At 43.2% G+C, this 17772-nt stretch overlaps 1 protein-coding gene across 1 annotated transcript in view; it reads left to right on the top strand.

Annotated features, from left to right (window-relative positions):
* The window catches only part of LOC145390409 (uncharacterized), a 115778-nt gene that overhangs the window by 60215 nt on the left and 37791 nt on the right, over window positions 1-17772 (top strand). The gene's annotated exons all lie outside the window — the stretch shown is intronic.

Here is a 17772-nt window from a genome sequence, read left to right on the forward strand (position 1 = left end):
TATTACGAAAGCTTACAGAATGTCCCTGAATTCACAACTGTATACCGCGTCGTCGACACTCCAACGCAATCACTGCGAATTCACTCTACCCTTCGCTACAGCACTATGCACTACCCACGTAATTCAGCACTGATTTCTCACCAAGCTATTCGTGTTGTCTGGATCTGCGACACGTATCTGCTGTGAATTCATGCTCATTTTCACGTACCGGCCATGTCCGACAACTTCAGTTTTCTATTACATGAAAACAGCACTATCGTACACTCACTCCTGACAACAGTTTTTTCTATTTATGTGCAAGCCAACAGTGCCCTGTAAGCTAGTCAAGCGCCAACTTCTTCCCCAGTTCTGCCCCCAAACTTTACCCTCATCTACCCCAGATCATTTTATTCTTCTCTCTCCTCTGATTTAACTCTGCTACTGCTTCCTTCCCTTCCCTTGCCTTTACTTCCAGTCCCGATCTTCTTCTTCTTCTTCGCCATCATCAACGTCTCCTTCTTCCTTCTTTTCTTCTTCTTCATCTATTTCCTTGTTTTCTTCTTCTTCTCCTTCCTTCATTTCTTCGAGTTCCTCTTCTCCTACTCCTTTTCTTCTTCTTTTTCTTCTTCTTCTTTTCCTCCTCTTGGGTGAATCACTTGGGGTCCCAGTCTCCCGCAGTATCTTTTGGTTTATGGTCTCTTGTTTTTTCCTCTCTTCTCACCTTCCTTACTCCCTCTCCTCCATAAACTTGCACGTTTGTCTTAATGATTCTCGTGTAGGAAAAAGCCATTAATCTGAGCTCCCTTGTCCTCCCCTCCCCCCCCTCTCTCTCTTGGTTTGCTGTCTTCTGGTTTATTTTCTTTTTTCTGTTTTCCCTTTCCTTCGTAAACTCGACTGCCTCCCTTAACGACCAATAATATAATTGTTCCTCGTTTTCTTCCATCCATCCTCGTTTTGGTTGCCTTATTTCTTGACCTGCGAATATTAGTTGATTTTCATTTTTTATATACAGTACAGTATATTCTTGACTCCCCCCCCTTCCTTGCTTCCCTCTTATCTCTGTCCACCAGTTAGTTAGATTAGGGACTTGGCTGTAACACTGACTGTTGTATTACAGAAGACTGTGATTCAACAGAAATTGATAACCTGTCTAAATGACCCTCTTGTAATCGACAGACATTAAACTAAGCCTTCTTTTTTTTTTCGTCGTCGTCGTCGTCGTCGTCGTCGTCTTTTTCTTCTTCTACTTCTTCTCCACTTCCTCCTCCTCCTCCTCCTCCTCCTCTTTCTCTTCCTCTTTCTTCTTCCTTCCGTCCCTCTCGTCGCTGCTTCACTTAGCGCCCCAGTCTCCACCACTCGCGTCAGTAACGGTACCCCGCCACTCGGCCACACTTACCCACACCCCCTCCACCACATTAGCATAATCCAGCCCTCCGCCACGCCAGCCCCGACCTTAACCCCACCACACACACGACCCGGGTTTCCCTGCCACGGTATTGGACGCTGGTCGTGACTCTGGCTTGGCGACGTGTGCCTCATATCCTGCCGCCGCTATGGGGGGGACGAGTTGAAGGGATTAAAGAACACATTTGCAATCAACTCCTTTCGTAACTCAACGTTGTTTTTGCAGGAGAGACAAAAGGGAAACAGGCCTGGAATAAACAAAGAAGAGAGAAGAGTGTGAGAAAGCACAAGGGAGGCAGAACTGGCATTAGCAAGAAAGAGAGGAAATATGTAAACACAAGAAAACAGCATTCTTATTCTTCCCATGTTGTTGTTTTTCTTGCATATTAAATTTTAGTGACGAGGAGGCAACTTTCCATGAGCTTTCCTCCCTCTTTTTTCCCCCAGGAAGAACAAGGAAAGGAGTGCAAAAAAAAATCCCATTAATATCCCTTGCTTTTCCTATAAATCAGATGCGGAGTTACGGGGGGAAATAAGTCACAAGTTTGTAAATCTCATCGCGGGACCTGTGCTGGCTGGCGTATAGGTATTGCGCGTAACTGACAAGGAAAATACACAACAATCATTTCCCCTACGACACAACAGTCACCCTACACATCCAGGTCCCTTTATTGGTTCTGGGTGCAATGGGAGTGAGGTAATTAGACCGTACTAAAAAATCTCCCGGTCGGCCCGGGAATCGAACCTGGGGTTTCTCTTTTATGGGCTCGGTGTGCTTCCGATTTTACCACTGCCTCCTGCCAGTATAAATCAAACCCTCTTTATATTGCTGTGATGTGATCCATAAAATACAGACGTTTTCACATAACCCTCGCTTCACAAAGAGTTAGTCCATGTTAAAAAACTTATGGTGGCTGGCTTTCGGTCGTCTTTGATCAAATCCTCACCAAATGTAATTGGCTTTGCACATACACATTGTTGATGTTCTTTGAGGGATTGGTGAAAATTCGTCCACAACTTTTCGAGATATTTTGGCAACATATACACGCACACACAGACACACACATCGACAAAAACTATATCGCCTCGCCATGCTAAAGGCCGTTGATAAAAAGTCAGGAGATACTGGGTAGTTAAAGAGTTACTAAATGGGTAGGGAACAGTTAGATATGTGTGGCGAATTCTTTATAACTGATTACCACCCCTTACGGGATTATGGCGTCTGGCTGTAGATAGATAGAGAGTAACTGTGTGGGTCCACCAGACGTACCGGTACTGCAGGTGGCGTGGATTTCCTTACTCATTATTTTCGGTATTTGTTTTCGATGCTGGCTGCTTCCCGAATTATAAGCAGCTACTTTTACCATGTACATATTAAGCAATATTACTTGTAGCAGTAGTAGTAGTAGTAGTAGTAGTAGTAGTAGTAGTAGTAGTAGTAGTAGCAGTAGTAGTAGTAGTAATAATAATAACAATAATAATAATAATAATAATAATAATAATAATAATAATAATAATAGTAATAATAACAGTAATAGTAGTAGTAGTAGTAGTTGTAGTAGTAGTAGTAGTAGATATACGATTTTCCTGCTTAGAATTCACCAGTCACACTGTGTTGAGAACCCACTGGTGAAGGATACAAGCAGGCTTAGTATATATGTTTTTATGTATTATTTGGGGAACCAGCTTAAGTGGATGTTAGCTGAGGTGTACACTGGTATTGGGGTAAAATACTTCGTCGAGTGATTCTACCTTCTTGTCACGACTAAGCTTGCGTATCCCAGTGATCAGTGAGGCAATGCTAGTCAGGTGTAACCATATTAGGCAAGGCCAGTGTCAGGACCCGGCTATATAGGCACTGACATATGGAGAAGAAAAAACAGAAAATCTTTATGAAGATGTAGAAGTGGCAAGAAATAGTAGTATGGGTTTTTAATGGGAGATATCAATTTAAAAAAAATAGGGAAGAAATACTCACCTGCTGGAGGACACTACTGAATGCTTGTCCAGACTTCCTAAAGCAACACATTAGTAAACATGCAGGAACAGTCTTACATAAATAAGTATCTCTATTTAAAGGACAGAGGGATGATACTTGACTAGGAAACATACAGAGAACCAAATGGGTTTCATCCCCTCTGACTTAGTGACGATTGTAACTTCACCGAATAAAGTAGATGTAGGACGTGACCACATAATGATGAGAAGTCAAGTAATATTAGAAACAGGAAGGGAAATTAATCCAAAGGGAGCATGCAAACCCTCTAACTGTGAGAGAGATGGCAAGCGAGTTAAATCTACTAGGTTAGTGTGATTACTTTAGCTGACAATAAAGTAGATGACAACGGCGAGCAATGGAACGAATACTTCACAAGTATTAAACGAAGCAGCACTAATAGAAGGAGACAGGAATCCCCAAAACACTGGTAGTAAATTTTCAGCATGTGAGGAGCAGCTTCTTTAGAAATGATGGAACATGGTCATTAAGATAAGGGGAGATCACACAAAAGTAGCAGAATATAGAAAGCAATTAGGAAAAAAATATATTTAAGATATAGTAAAGTGATATCTTACAGTTTACCATGAATAAAACTGAAGAAACTCTGAGGACTGAAGGAAGCCTAACAACAAATTAGAGATTTGGCGCAGTTAGAAATAAAATATTATCTCTGAGACACCCCTGGAGATAAATAATTATTAGGTATGAGGTTATCAAAATTACAGAAAACTGTATGCCGAGCCGTGCAGTAATAATATCGTGATCAGTGGGTTCAATCAGAATGGAGTAACAATGCATGCAGTGATTCCAAGTAACAGGAATAGTATTTAAAACTTCGAAATGAATGAAGAGAAGACAGGAGTTGAAGAGGCTCACACCGTTAGTCGCACGAAGCACATAGGTGGCTTTGCAGTAGACAAGTTAACAACGCGTATTACGAAAAGTTTCCTACATCATGGGGAAAAACAAAAAAGTTAATTAAAAGCTATTTGTTATCCAGTCCTTTCTTGACCCATCAGGAGCGTAGGGGCCCGGGGCTAGGTTACTTAGTCCAGACATTTGAGGTGAGAGTGATCAATCGTTCGCCTCAGAGCAGTATTATTAGTCCCTGAGTAGTATTATATGAGCAATAAACCCCACCTACCCCTCGAATGTAGACCCAAATGGACCACATCCGGCTGGAGCATTGTAAACCCATTAAACCACCAGGCATCTATTTGGCTGTATAGTTACCACCCAGTTTAATAAATGTTTCCTGGGTTACAAGAAATCACTTTACTTGTTACTCAGTATAGAGCTTTAAGGTAACAGTACATCAAGTGAGTGGATGGTGGCCAGTTTCAGCGTTCTACTTCATGGCAATATAATCAAGCCAAGAACAGGAAAAGGATGGAGACCTTTTGGTAAAACAAAGTACACTGTAATATCATTAAGAGTAAAATGTCTCCATCCTCAAATCGAAAAATTACTCGTGTTTAATCAGTGTGTCTTCGTTCAAACTTAAGGAACAGAAACCTGAAGCCGATCAAGGTCCTTCCAGTATCAGTTTGTGAGTACTCAGGGAAGACTGCGTGGGGTAATGCCACGTGTCAGAAGAGGAAATAATAGGCGAGTATCTAGCATAAAGGAACAGACGAAAGTAGAATATATGACAATTACAGACAAGAAACAAAAATGAACAGGGGCAGATCTTGCATTGTGTTTTCGGAGAACCAATAACGGAAGGACAAACAGGGTAACGGAACGGCAGCCCAACCAGGGAGTAAGAAGAGGCAGCCAGGGAAAGAAATGGAGAGATGAGATTCACAATTACATCGGGCTGGGATGGATCACGGTATCATCACTGTAGTGTAGTCTCATCACGTAAACTTGATCTAGATTTTCATCCAACTGTAGCTTATTTTAGGTAACTAAGTAGCAGAAAAGCACAATGACATGGCTCTGCATCCTTTCACAGCACTCCTTCGTGACCAGTATCATGTTCTGGTGTTAATCTAGTGATACAGTTTAGTATGCAAGAAGGAGAGATTGCATTTTTAGTCCAAGTTTGAGTAATATAAGTATTGAGCAGAATATACAAAGATGGGGGAAGCCTTCATTCTAAAGTGAACATTCTCAGGCTGATAATGAATTGATGACGGGGTCATTAATGACAGTCACCAGTGTTACGCTTCATACGGGAACATATCGTGCTGCAGTCTTCATAAATTTTCAAGAGCCGCTGGCAGAACAAAGAACTCGAACACAAGAGATAAAATTTTCGGAATATTTGAGTAAGACGAGATAAGCTTACGAGCAGCGTGAACTTCCCCACCTGCTGACGACACCTGAACACGCCATAAACAAGACCGTATTAGGCGCAGCGCAGAGGAAGACGCGGCGGATCTGGGACTATAATAGTTTTTCTCGCGCCAAAGCTTCACGAGAGAGCGTTACGAGCGGAAGACGATCCACAGCGCTGAGGTGAGATGAGTCCAGCTGTAGGGGAGGAGGAGGAGGAGGGGGAGAGGGAGGGAGAGGGAGAGGGGATGGGGTGGAGGTAAATAATGTCCAGTCTGTGTATTGTCAAGGCTACACTGCTCAACAGAGACTTGCCTTTTAGTCTATCGCGCATCTAGATTTCGCGGTGGAGGAAAGGGGAGTGCCAAGCCAGCCCGCAACTGAGGTCATCCTGGCCCCACAGCAGTGAGGCAAGGCGAGAGATTGGCATGGTGAGACGTCCTGACCTTGTGTGTTCGTCTGCGTGTAGGTATGTCCGTACGTGTATTCATTTTGCGACGTCTTTCTAAATGAGATATTTTTTACGTAGGTATCGATGCGCATTGGTCAGTAAGTGTGTGAATTCGTGTAAGTAATTGTGTATGGAGTTCTTCTGTATACTCGTATGGAGGTACAGTATCTGTATTTGTGTGTGTGTGTGTGTGTGTGTGTGTGTGTGTGTGTGTGTGTGTGTGTGTGTGTGTGTGTGTGTGTGTGTGTGTGTGTGTGTGTGTGTGTGTGTGTGTGTGTGTGTGTGTGCAGGTAAGACGCATCGTGACAGTACCATTCTCATCGCCGCTATTGTCACCGCCACAACTACTACCACCAACACCACCTACTTCCTACCCGTCTACCCCTGTACCCTCCCTCCCCCTCAACCCCTCTAACCACCCTTCCCCTCTACCCTCCCCCAGACCACCCCCTCGTCCTTTCCAGTTACCGTTATCACCATCGTCACCGTTACCAACATCACTATTACTTTCACCCTCGCCAGTTACCACAATAATTTCCTTCACCACCGCTGTCAGTATCATCACCTATATTTTCCTGGCAACTCTAACAATTTGACTCAAGTGACGTATATTTCAATTTCAGTCTTGCTACCTTCAGACGAATGTGTTTGGATTAGACTTTCGAACCCTAGGGGCTAGATGTATAAAGCCTTCATTAATCCATTCAGTACTTCAAGTCTTTCCCTAGTCGTACATAATAATCTTAGTGATAGCCAGAATTAAAAAAAAAAAAACGGAGTTCTGATGTTAAAGAATTAATGGTTTATATAATGCCGTACGAAGCTGCATATGAAAGAGAGGAACCCGTTAAAACACCACATAAGAGGCGGGCGTATAAATGGCGTAGGGAGTGACGCCCGTATAACCTTCACGTCTCACAATCTGGGCGTACACTTGGGAAGTCTGCCTCGTCAAGGTCACGCCCATGTTAACCTGATTTCTCCGGCGACCGCCCAACATCCCGCCCAGGTGTAATCCGTGTAGCACAACAATAGTGGGGTCGATCCAGCATTCACACACATAATTAAACTTGAAGGCGGGGCTGCATGCTGTAATATTAAGACATGAAACGAAAGGCCCGAATTTCTGATAGTCATATTTGGAACAGTTGTGGGCATTAGATCTTCAGCCTGGAAAATGCATTGTTCTCTCTTTGTTCATGCTTGAAGAGGGCTCAGGTCGGGCCGAAACTGTTGTATCTTTCCCATAAACAACTTTTTAATACTGGATCTAATTAATTTAAATAATTCATGGCCCTGGTATGGCAAGTTGCATTATATTTAGTCAAACTGCATGGCACGTTACAAAAAGCATTCACCTGAGAGACAGATTAACTAAACACTTCTTACTCCCAGCAAGGATGTCACCAAAGACTGTCAGAAATTTGTGGCATGCCTATGCTTGCGCCCTCAAAGTGTTAATTATAGGAACGTGTGCCACGCGACGCGGGAAAGTGGGACAGGCAAAGCAGGACTCACATACATCACCTTACACCTCCTTACCTTGCAGCCGCTGACATACCCACACACCATCCATCATTCACCACCTAACCAACATCTGCAGACTTACAGAAAGCTCCATCTCCGTTGCTTGACATCATCCCCTCACGTCTACCACCCTCTGCCATCCATTTCCTCATCTCATTAGACTACCTGCGCTATCAACTTTCTCACTCACTTTACTCCCTTCAGCCCGAGGCCTTCTTTTCTTTAGTTCCTGCTGCATAAGGATGATTTTATTCAACCCGAGAGAGCTTGGTGATAGTAAAGGGATTAATGAAGGCTGTATGGCATCCCACCAGTTCCGAAAGTCTATCCTAAGCTCAAAAATGTAACCTCAACAGGAGAGAGCAAGGTTAAAATAAAAATACCGTCCTTGTGCTGAATGAATTAATTATAGACGATACTTACCACTTTTCACTTTCCCTACTTTACTGTTACTACTACACCTCTCTCCGGTACACTTCACTTCCACTTTATTTTCCATTGCCATCCTTCCTTATTGATTTTTTTTCCTTCACTACCATTACTACCTTTAGGACCTTACCCTATCGGTCCTTTTCCATTCAGTACCATGTTACTGCTTTACCACCACTACCTCTCCAGAACCTTCCAGTATTAACCCCTTTCCATTCAGTATTATCTTTCTTTACTACATCACTACCATTAACCTCTCCAGTACCTTCCACTACCATCCCCTTGTCATTCAGTACCATCTTCTTTACTTTTCTTTTATTACTTTACTACCATCAGTCTCTCCAATTCCTACCAACCATTCTCATTCAGTACCATCTTCCTTTACTACTAGACTCTGCTTTACTACCATCCTTCTCTCCAGTACCTTCCACTACCATCCACTTTCCACCCCCCACCGCACACCACTCCACTACCACAAAGCACCTTCTCCCCACCACGAAGACGCTTTCCACTCCCCCACCTCCCCACCACGCCAACCAGACGGCCTTCAGAGTCAATGTGGGGGTTGACCCTGCCAAAAGAGGCTTCACTGATCTGCTGTACCCGTGGATCCTGTACCACATACCACTACACCACGCTACACCACACCACGCCACACCATACACATCACAAACTACACACACTAAACCACACCAAACATAACCACACTACACTAAGCTACACTACACTACACACCAAACACCACACTACACTGCATCATACCACAAAACACACCACACATCAAACACTGCACCACACACCTTACTACAAATCACATCGCATCACACACAGGCACGGATATCATATGTTTAAAGTGGCCACATAACAGCCACCTTCATGCTGAATTATAAGTAAAATAGTGAGGTATGATGACAAAAAACAAACAAGCACACGCACACACACACACACACACACACACACACACACACACACACACACACACACACACACACACACACACACAAACTATATTAGCGCTATGTCTCATCTGGTCTCCTCCTCTCACTGCCTCCTTTCAGTTTCTCTTCCTTTGCCCCAACACTGTATGTCTCCTTTCTATCGCTCGTATTCTGGTTACTTTTCTTAACTTTCTGCCTGCATTACTTCCCCATTACGGCTGACACGAAGCACCCGCTTAGGCACACACCATCACCCCTTTTCTGTTCGATTTTCTCAGTATTTCATGTACGCAACTGGTCAGTTCAGGAACTGTCTTCCTTGATCTCTCTCTTCTACTGCCTCTGATTTGCAGCCTTGTAAACGTATTGTATCCAGATATCTCGAAATAAATGGCTCTTGATTTTATATTACTGATGTTCAGCTTTCTCTAGAAGGGACGAGTTTTGTGGGTTGTCATCCTTGATTTCTTTCATTTTTGCTTATAAAATATACGACGTTCACTATGCTATACTAATAAACCCGAAAAGGGGTACGTAATGTTAAACAGGAATGAAGCAGTCACGGCCATGGTAACCCCTTCAGGCCGATTCATTTATATTCTTCCTGCTGCCAGACAATTTTCATTCTGCTTAAGACAGAGTCCCAACAGAGAAGATATTACTGAAGGAAATATTCAATTCCTCAAGTTCAGAAAGGCTCTCCTAGACTAAAGAAAGTTGCCTACAGGAAGCAAGAATAAAATAAATATGTCACCGGAGTGAAGGCTTAAGACAACGGGTTGGGAATAAAACAAACCAACTGATTAGGACGATGACGTAAGGAATCGTGCCGTAATCAAGGAGAAAATTAGGCAGTCGGCCCCAGGGAGTGTAATTTGCATGAGGGGACCCACGCCAGCTCCTCATCAATAAATCAAGGCAACATGGAGTCGTAGAGGTTTTGGAGAGTTCTTAGCTCCTCTTCCTTGGCGATTTAGTCTTAATATTACACCTCAATAGCCTTATGTATGATACTGATGCAAGCTATGTCGATACTGAAAAACTATAAATAACAATGAACAGAATATAAGGGTGTTATGAAGAGGGGTAATAAAGACTCCCGCATCATCATATGGCCACTGCTTTCCTCTCCGTCAGCCACTCACTCCCCGCACACCACTCCATACCCCACCACCCCACCACACTTTCCACCCACTCCCCGTACGTCACTCCATACCCCACCACCCACTCCCCTCACACCACTTCATACCCCACCACCCCACCACACTCTCCTCCCACACCCCGTACGTCACTCCATACCCCACCACATTCCACACACTTCCCGCACATCACTCCATACCCCACCACCACACCACACTCCACACACTCCCCACACACCACTCCATACCCCACCACCCCACCACACTCTCCACCCGCATATGAAGGAACCTCCCATACTGAAGTCTCTATCTTAATATGATGCTTTCAATTGACACTGTTTCATATGTTTAACCTGCTCAGCTCAAGGGCGGCATTTTTAAAGTTTCCTCTATCACCAGACCACGTTTTTCAAATCTGGGGAGAATTTTCGAACTAACTGAGCTACCTGTATCTTGTAAGTAATCAGTCACTAGAAGAGATATCCCGTAAACTTAAGAGTATCGTTTGGATGTAGAATACAGGTAGACCAGAAAATGGAATTAACAAAGTGAAAGGGTGAAGCTTCGTGGAGGACAGCTTAGCACTTATCAATAAACTCCCGAAAGCTTAAGCTCTCCTCAGATGGCTTGTATAAATATGTGACCTCCTCATACAGCTGTCAAACACTTCGCAGTCAAATCAGAATGCGTATGAACGTGACAAAAACAAAATCTGAGTAAGTAACGTGACAAATTAAAATATATATAAAACTGTTACTCAGACCTGTTTATAGTAAAAATTGGGTAGGGTAAAAATTGGGTAGGGTAAAAATTGGGTAGGGTAAATATTGTGTAGGGTAAAAATTGGATAGGGTAAAAATTGGGTAGGGTAAAAATTGGGTAGGGTAAAAATTGGGTAGGGTAAAAATTGGGTAGGGTAAAAATTAGGTAGGGTAAAAAATGGGTAGGGTAAAAATTGGACTGGGTAAAAATTGGGTTGGTAAAAATTGGGTAGGGTAAAAATTGGATAGGGTAAAAAATGGGCAGGGTTAAAATTGGGTAGGGTAAGAATTAGGTAGGGTAAAAATTGGGTAGGGTAAAATTTGGGTAAGGTAAAATTTGGGTAGGGTAAACATTGGGTAGGGTAAAAATTGATTAGGGTAAAAATTAGGTAGGGTAAAAATTAGGTTGGGTAAAAATTAGGTAGGGTAAAAATTAGGTAGGGTTAATATTGTGTAGGGCAAAAATTGGGTAGGGTCTGTTGTAAATACGATCCTGAACGGGACGAGGTGCCAATTAAGAGGGAGTCAGGTGAATGTGACGGGAGGCAGGAGGTGAGAGGGCACGACTTGGAAGGGGGACGGGGGCTGGATGGACGGGGCGAGAAGACAGGCAAGGATGCAGAGAGAGAGAGAGAGAGAGAGATGTAAACAAAGGAATGGAAGAGAGGACAGGAGGAGAGATGGATAGGGTGAGAAGACAGACAAGGATGGAGAGAGGAAGGCATGAAGGGTTGCACTGACGAGAGAGAAATGGAGATGGAATGTGAGGGGGTGGAGGAAACAGAGGGAGGAGATGTGGGAGGGGACCAGGAGACAAGCAAGGAGGGAGAAACAAGAGGTAGACACGGAAATGGAGACATGTAAAGGACAATGTGTTTTGAGTTTGCAGTGCCATAAATTAAGTGGAAAAAAATGTACTGTACTGATCCAAATCATGTCGAAACTGTTATATACAAAAATAACTGAAATACGATAAAGTTAGCTGAAAGGAGGAGATGTGGAGAAACTAAGGAGGAAGACGGTAGAAATTACATGTCTGAAGAGGTGGGTAGCAAGGAGAAAAACAAGCCCTGGGAGGGATGATGAAAGCTGGTGTCGCGGGATGAGACGGAAGGTAGTAATCAATGTATGGCGAAGTAAGAGGTGCGAGACAAAGCAAACTCATCATTATCATCATCATTATCATCATCCTGACCCTCTTGCCCACGTGATTATGGATTAAGATAGGAAAGAGAAAGAACAGAAGTGGGAAAACTATCAACAGCGTGCTGAGGGAAATAGGCCACACAATCATCCAAATATCATTTAAGCCCCTGGAAGCCTGGCTCCATCTCAGGCATAACCATTCGCACAGATTTTTTTTTATAATTAAAGGAAGAAAACGTATCTTCACCCACTGCTTAAGGATGGCATCTGAGTAGACAAGGAGGTAGAGTGTAATCTGAGACTGAATTTACGGCTCCGATTCTGGTCTGTCTACTATGTTAGCCATGACCCTCGCATTTTTGTCTTCAGTGGGGAGAAGAGAGATCCAGTCCTCCGGGGGGCCATTTATGGGCTGCCTATAATTCCGATGAACATACGAGCCTCAAACCTCAGAGTCAGAGAGTGTTTTTTAAATCTTTTCAGAAATGCGGTGGAAAAGTAAGGTAGTTTTGGCTACGATGATGTTGTACTGTCGATTCTTTAGTCTGACACATTACTCCCACCACAAGTAATTTTTTATCACTTTATTTACATCCAGCATCGCAGTGCATAAGGGCATCTCGTTGTATAACAGAGAGAGCCTACTTAACATTAATAAGTTTACATTTATCATTGGAAATATACTAATGTAAAAGACACTAGAACCTCATCACATTACCAAAAACTCATAATTCTGTCACTGAACTCAGAAACTTAATTTCACTTTTTTGTGTGTGGTTGCCACCACAACCAATACCTCCCCCACCACACCACAACCATTACCATTACCACCAGCACCCGCTGTGACCTTGACCCACTACACACCCTCCCCCTAACCTTCCCCCCCCCTCCACACACACATACACACACGCACACACACTCACCGCAGCCGCACGCAAGAAAAGTACAAGAAAAATATATTGACCAGGCTTTCACTGGAGGTGGTCGTTGCCTTGAGGGAAGTGTGGAAAGAGAAGGAAGGGAGGGAAGGAAGGAAGGACGGGGGCGAGGGAAGGAGAGGAAGGAAGCAAATACGAAAGGGAGAAGGAAGAGAGGAAGTGAAGGAGGGAGGGAAGGAAATATGGAAGAGAGATGGAAGGGAGGGAGTGAATGAGGGAGGGACGGAAATATGGAAGACAGAAGGGAGGGAGTGAAGGAGGGAGGGAAGGAAATATGGAAGAGAGAAGGAAGGGAGGGAGGGAATGAGGGAGGGAGGGAAAATAATATTGAAAAGAGAAGGACGGGGGAGGGACGGAGGGAAGGATGGAAATATGGAAGAGAGAAAAGGGAGGGAAGATGGGAAAGAAGAGAGGGAAGGAGGGAGGAAAGGAAATATGGAAGGAAGAAGAATGGGAAAGAGATGGGAAAGAGGAAGGAAAGGAGGGAGTGAGAGGGGATGGGGAAAGAGGAAACTGAGGGGGACTGGAAGAAAGAGAATAGAGAAGAAGAGATGGAGGACAGGAGAGGGGGAGAAGAGGACTGAGGGGAAGAGGGAAGGAAGGAGTAGGGAGGGAAAGAAGGAGGGATATGAGGAAATAAGGAGGGAGAAGAGGAAAGAAGGAGGGATATGAGGAAATAAGGAGGAAGAAGAAGAAAGAAGGAGGGAGAAGAGGAGAGAAGGAGGGAGAACAGGAAAGAGGGAGGATGAAGAAGAAAGTTGAACGGCAGACAGGGTAGAAAAAGATGGGAAGATGTAAAGGATGAAAAGAATGATAAGGATGCAGAGGAAGATGGGAATGTGATGGGTGAATGGAGAGGTGAAGGAGACGTGATAAAGAAAGGGAACACGAAAGATGAAGAGGAAATGCAACGAATAAGAAAAGTACGATGCAGGATGACAGTGTAAGCATAAATTAGCGTGAAGAAGTAAGAACGAAATTAAAGAGAATGGAGGAATGCCGGGAAATTTAGTATGAAATCATGCAAGAGGGAGGGCAATAAAATGAGTATGAACATCAAATATCTTATGATTGACTGGACGAGACTGGGTAAAGTAAAATTATGTAAAGGGAGGTCATGCTACAAAAAGAGATAAAAGTTGAATCGATATAACTGTATTAATATTAAGTAATTTAGAAATATAGAAGAGAAATTGTACAGAAGAGAAGAATGACATGGGGTTTAGTGTGAAATCAAGCTAAAAATGAAGAGAGAGAGAGAGAGAGAGAGAGAGAGATCCTGTTCCTCACCTGTTTACGTAGCGGTACACTCAGTAATAAAAATGATTTACTAAACAGTGTGTGATCAGCAAGGCTCAGCAAGACATGTGGTTAACTGACATAATAGAGGAAAATTGTAGTGCTTGAGTGTCTTATTGCAAATGTGTGTGTGTGTGTGTGTGTGTGTGTGTGTGTGTGTGTGTGTGTGTGTGTGTGTGTGTGTGTGTGTGTGTGTGTGTGTGTGTGTGTGTGTGTGTGTGTGTGTGTGTGTAATTATTAAAGATTCCAAATTGTATCATATTAGCGATTCAACAAAATCAATTGGTTATTAAAATCAACCATGCAGTACTTTAACAAATCTTCGTCTTGCGTTAGGGAATATAAACCACAGCAAGAGCAATAATACATCTTGTTGGGAGTGGAGTCAAAGTTAGAGGTCCACACTGCTTCGTCTCATTTACTCCTCATTTCCCTTTGCTGGCCAGTACTTCTAAGCTGAGAGAAGAATGGTATTTTTTCTTTTAGGCTATTGATGATTCTCTTTCACATCATGCGTCGGGAAGGAAAAGTGATGGATTTCCACTAAATGTGAGGCAGACGCAGTGAAATACATGGTGAAGTTTTGTCCTTGACTACAGAACGTGTTTGTGTATGACGCCCTACCTTAAGAGAGAACCTTTAGAGGGATCAGAAGGAAATGTGGAACTAAGTGGACGCAGGCAAGGGAGACAAGGTAGGGCAAGGAAGGGAAGATGCAGGAAGTAAAGTAAGGCAGGGGATGTAAGGTTAGGTGGGAGAGGTAAAGTAAGCATAGTGAGGTTCGCCAGGAGAGGCAAGTAAGGCATGAGAGGTAAGGTAACTCAGGGGAGGTAAGATAAGGCAGGGGAGGTAAGGCAAGGCAGGGATGGTAAGGCAGATCAAGGGAAGTAAGGTAAGGCAGGGGAAGTAAGACAGGGTACATTAACTCCCAAATAAAGGGCCATCATTATATAGAACTGAGGTAATTTTCCGTTCATTACAGTTCATCAAGCAGACTATATCCTACTGTGATGAGGTGTTTGTTATTCAGAGCAGCCAGCTTCTCTTATCACACACACACACACACACACACACACACACACACACACACACACACACAGGACATTCAGTGCTTTCTGTGTGTATTCTCCACTGTCCTTTCCTGATATTCCACACACGAGAGAAAAACACTATTTCCATTATTATCAACACCTCCACCTGCATTTATCGTCCCATGTTTTACGCCTACACACTCACAACTTTCCTTCTACACAGAGTAAGTACGCGGTAAACCAGATTTTGAAAGAAAAACAAATGAGATGGGTTTGGCGTACCTTTCGACCCCAGAAGCGACACATCGGAAACGTCCACTCGATAATTATAGGTCTGCAGACACACGTAAACAAAGACCGCCCTGTTGGTTAGACCGTGACGTCACTTCCGGATAGCCTGGGGTGCACTACGGAACCTAATCACGCTGATCTAATTGTTCCGGAGGCTTGCGTTACTGGCGGGTTTCTTAATGTCTTACTTGCGTTACTCAATAGGTGGTGGAGGGTGGAAAGTTACGCTCAGGCTGGTGATCTATGCGTAACTCCTTCCCGAGGCCGCATACTCGAAGACACTTAAGTCCATGGGTCGTATTCTCGTCAATTAAACCCTTCACAACGATAAAGTCTTTGTGTAGTTTTGCTGTTAGGAGTTCCCCTGGTGGTAAAGGGATTAATGAAGGCTATATGTATCAATTTCAGTTCGAAAAATATCTCCAAAGCCAAATAAAACCGTCTGGAACGAGAAAAAATACAATGAAAGATACTGTAGGTCTTTCTCTTGAAGGGGGAGGCTCATTAGTGCCTTTTATCTACAATCTTATTTACGTATCCGGTAGTGTAATCTACTTTTCATATGACATTTGTACAAGGCCACTCTGATCATATAGGACCACTCTGACCATGAGAAATTCCCCACTCTCGATTTGTCTGCGTCTCAGCTAAAAGAATCGCCAACATAGTAAGTTTCACTGGGGAGGTATGGAACTCACTAAGGATGCCATAGTAAGCGTTTAAATAATGCTCATGTGAATGGTTCTTGGGTGTTCCACCATCACCGCCAAAGTGACTGGATGCAGAGATAGAGGAGTGGAAGTTTCGCTGGTTAACATCGTAACAAAACAGCAGCGGCTAAGGAAATCGCCATATGACAAGAATGCACCCACAAAAAAGTCGCAGTGCTTACCAAATGGAGGAAAGGAAATTGGAGACAGTCGAAGGAAAAGACGGTGAAGAGTTTAACATAGGAAGGAACAAGGAAGCACTCAGAGAGCGCGTATCTCCGCCAACGCCAATAAAATTTATTTCTGTAGATCCCATTTCCTACCAGACAAATACTTTTACGGTCTCACATATTTTGTTTACTCTACAGTCTTAGTCTGCCGTGTTACACAATTCAGTAGGCCCATACCTCCACCAACGCCTATAAAATTTATTTGTTCCTGCATCTTGACCTGACTCCACCTAAAAATATAATCAGCTCCTCCTTGACCCACTGCTCACCCATCCACCAGAGTTTACTGAAATCCGATAACAACTTTTTTATATATCTTGCACACAATCAGACAAACAGACGGACACGAGTGAATATATAACCTCTGTCCAAATTTGTTGGTAGAGGTAATAAATACTGTGGTTTAAGCCAAAATGCACAGGCAGTATTTTGCATGCCACACACAGCAACAAACATACACAAAGGACATTAACTAGGTAAGTGATCAACTTTCCCCCAGATTACGATCCAGAAGTCGGGTTAATATCTAGGCCAGACAAGTGTGACTGTATACATCTCAGGTTTTATTGGCACTAAAATCATTGAGCGTTGTTGACAGAGAAGTGTTGACACGCAACAAACTTTTGTGATGTAAAACACGTAACTTATAAATATGCAAAATAATCTGGTGGTGATGTAAGAAAAAAAAAAACGGTAATATGAAGACCTGAAACATACATTCATTCAGCAAACCCACTGGACATATATATAAAGCCTCTTAAGTTACTGATGTGTATAAGATTCACTGTATATTCGTTTGTCTTCGCCCATACACCACTCACTTTACAGTCAAGTTAGAATGAATATTTAGATGATGAATACAAAAAAAAAGAAAAGTGACTGGTTATAACATTTAATTGTTATGAAGAACTAAGGAAAAAACTAGTTAGCTACACCTTGAGCTCCTCTTTTGTAAACTAAGCTAGCCTCTGTGTGTGTGTGTGTGTGTGTGTGTGTGTGTGTGTGTGTGTGTGTGTGTGTGTGTGTGTGTGTGTGTGTGTGTGTGTGTGTGTGAACAAAATCATGAAAATGGTTTTAATATGATTTGGACCAAACTTGATGGAAGTGTTGAGGATCACCCAAGAAGTAAACTTTTCTTTTTCATTCCTCTCTCTCTCTCTCTCTCTCTCTCTCTCTCTCTCTCTCCTTTCACTCAGGTCCCGGCCAAGTGAGAGTGAACG

The sequence above is a fragment of the Coenobita brevimanus genome, chromosome 14 (genome assembly GCF_032717465.1).
Source record: "Coenobita brevimanus isolate Jiangsu-jjx chromosome 14, ASM3271746v2, whole genome shotgun sequence".
Taxonomy (NCBI): domain Eukaryota; kingdom Metazoa; phylum Arthropoda; class Malacostraca; order Decapoda; family Coenobitidae; genus Coenobita; species Coenobita brevimanus.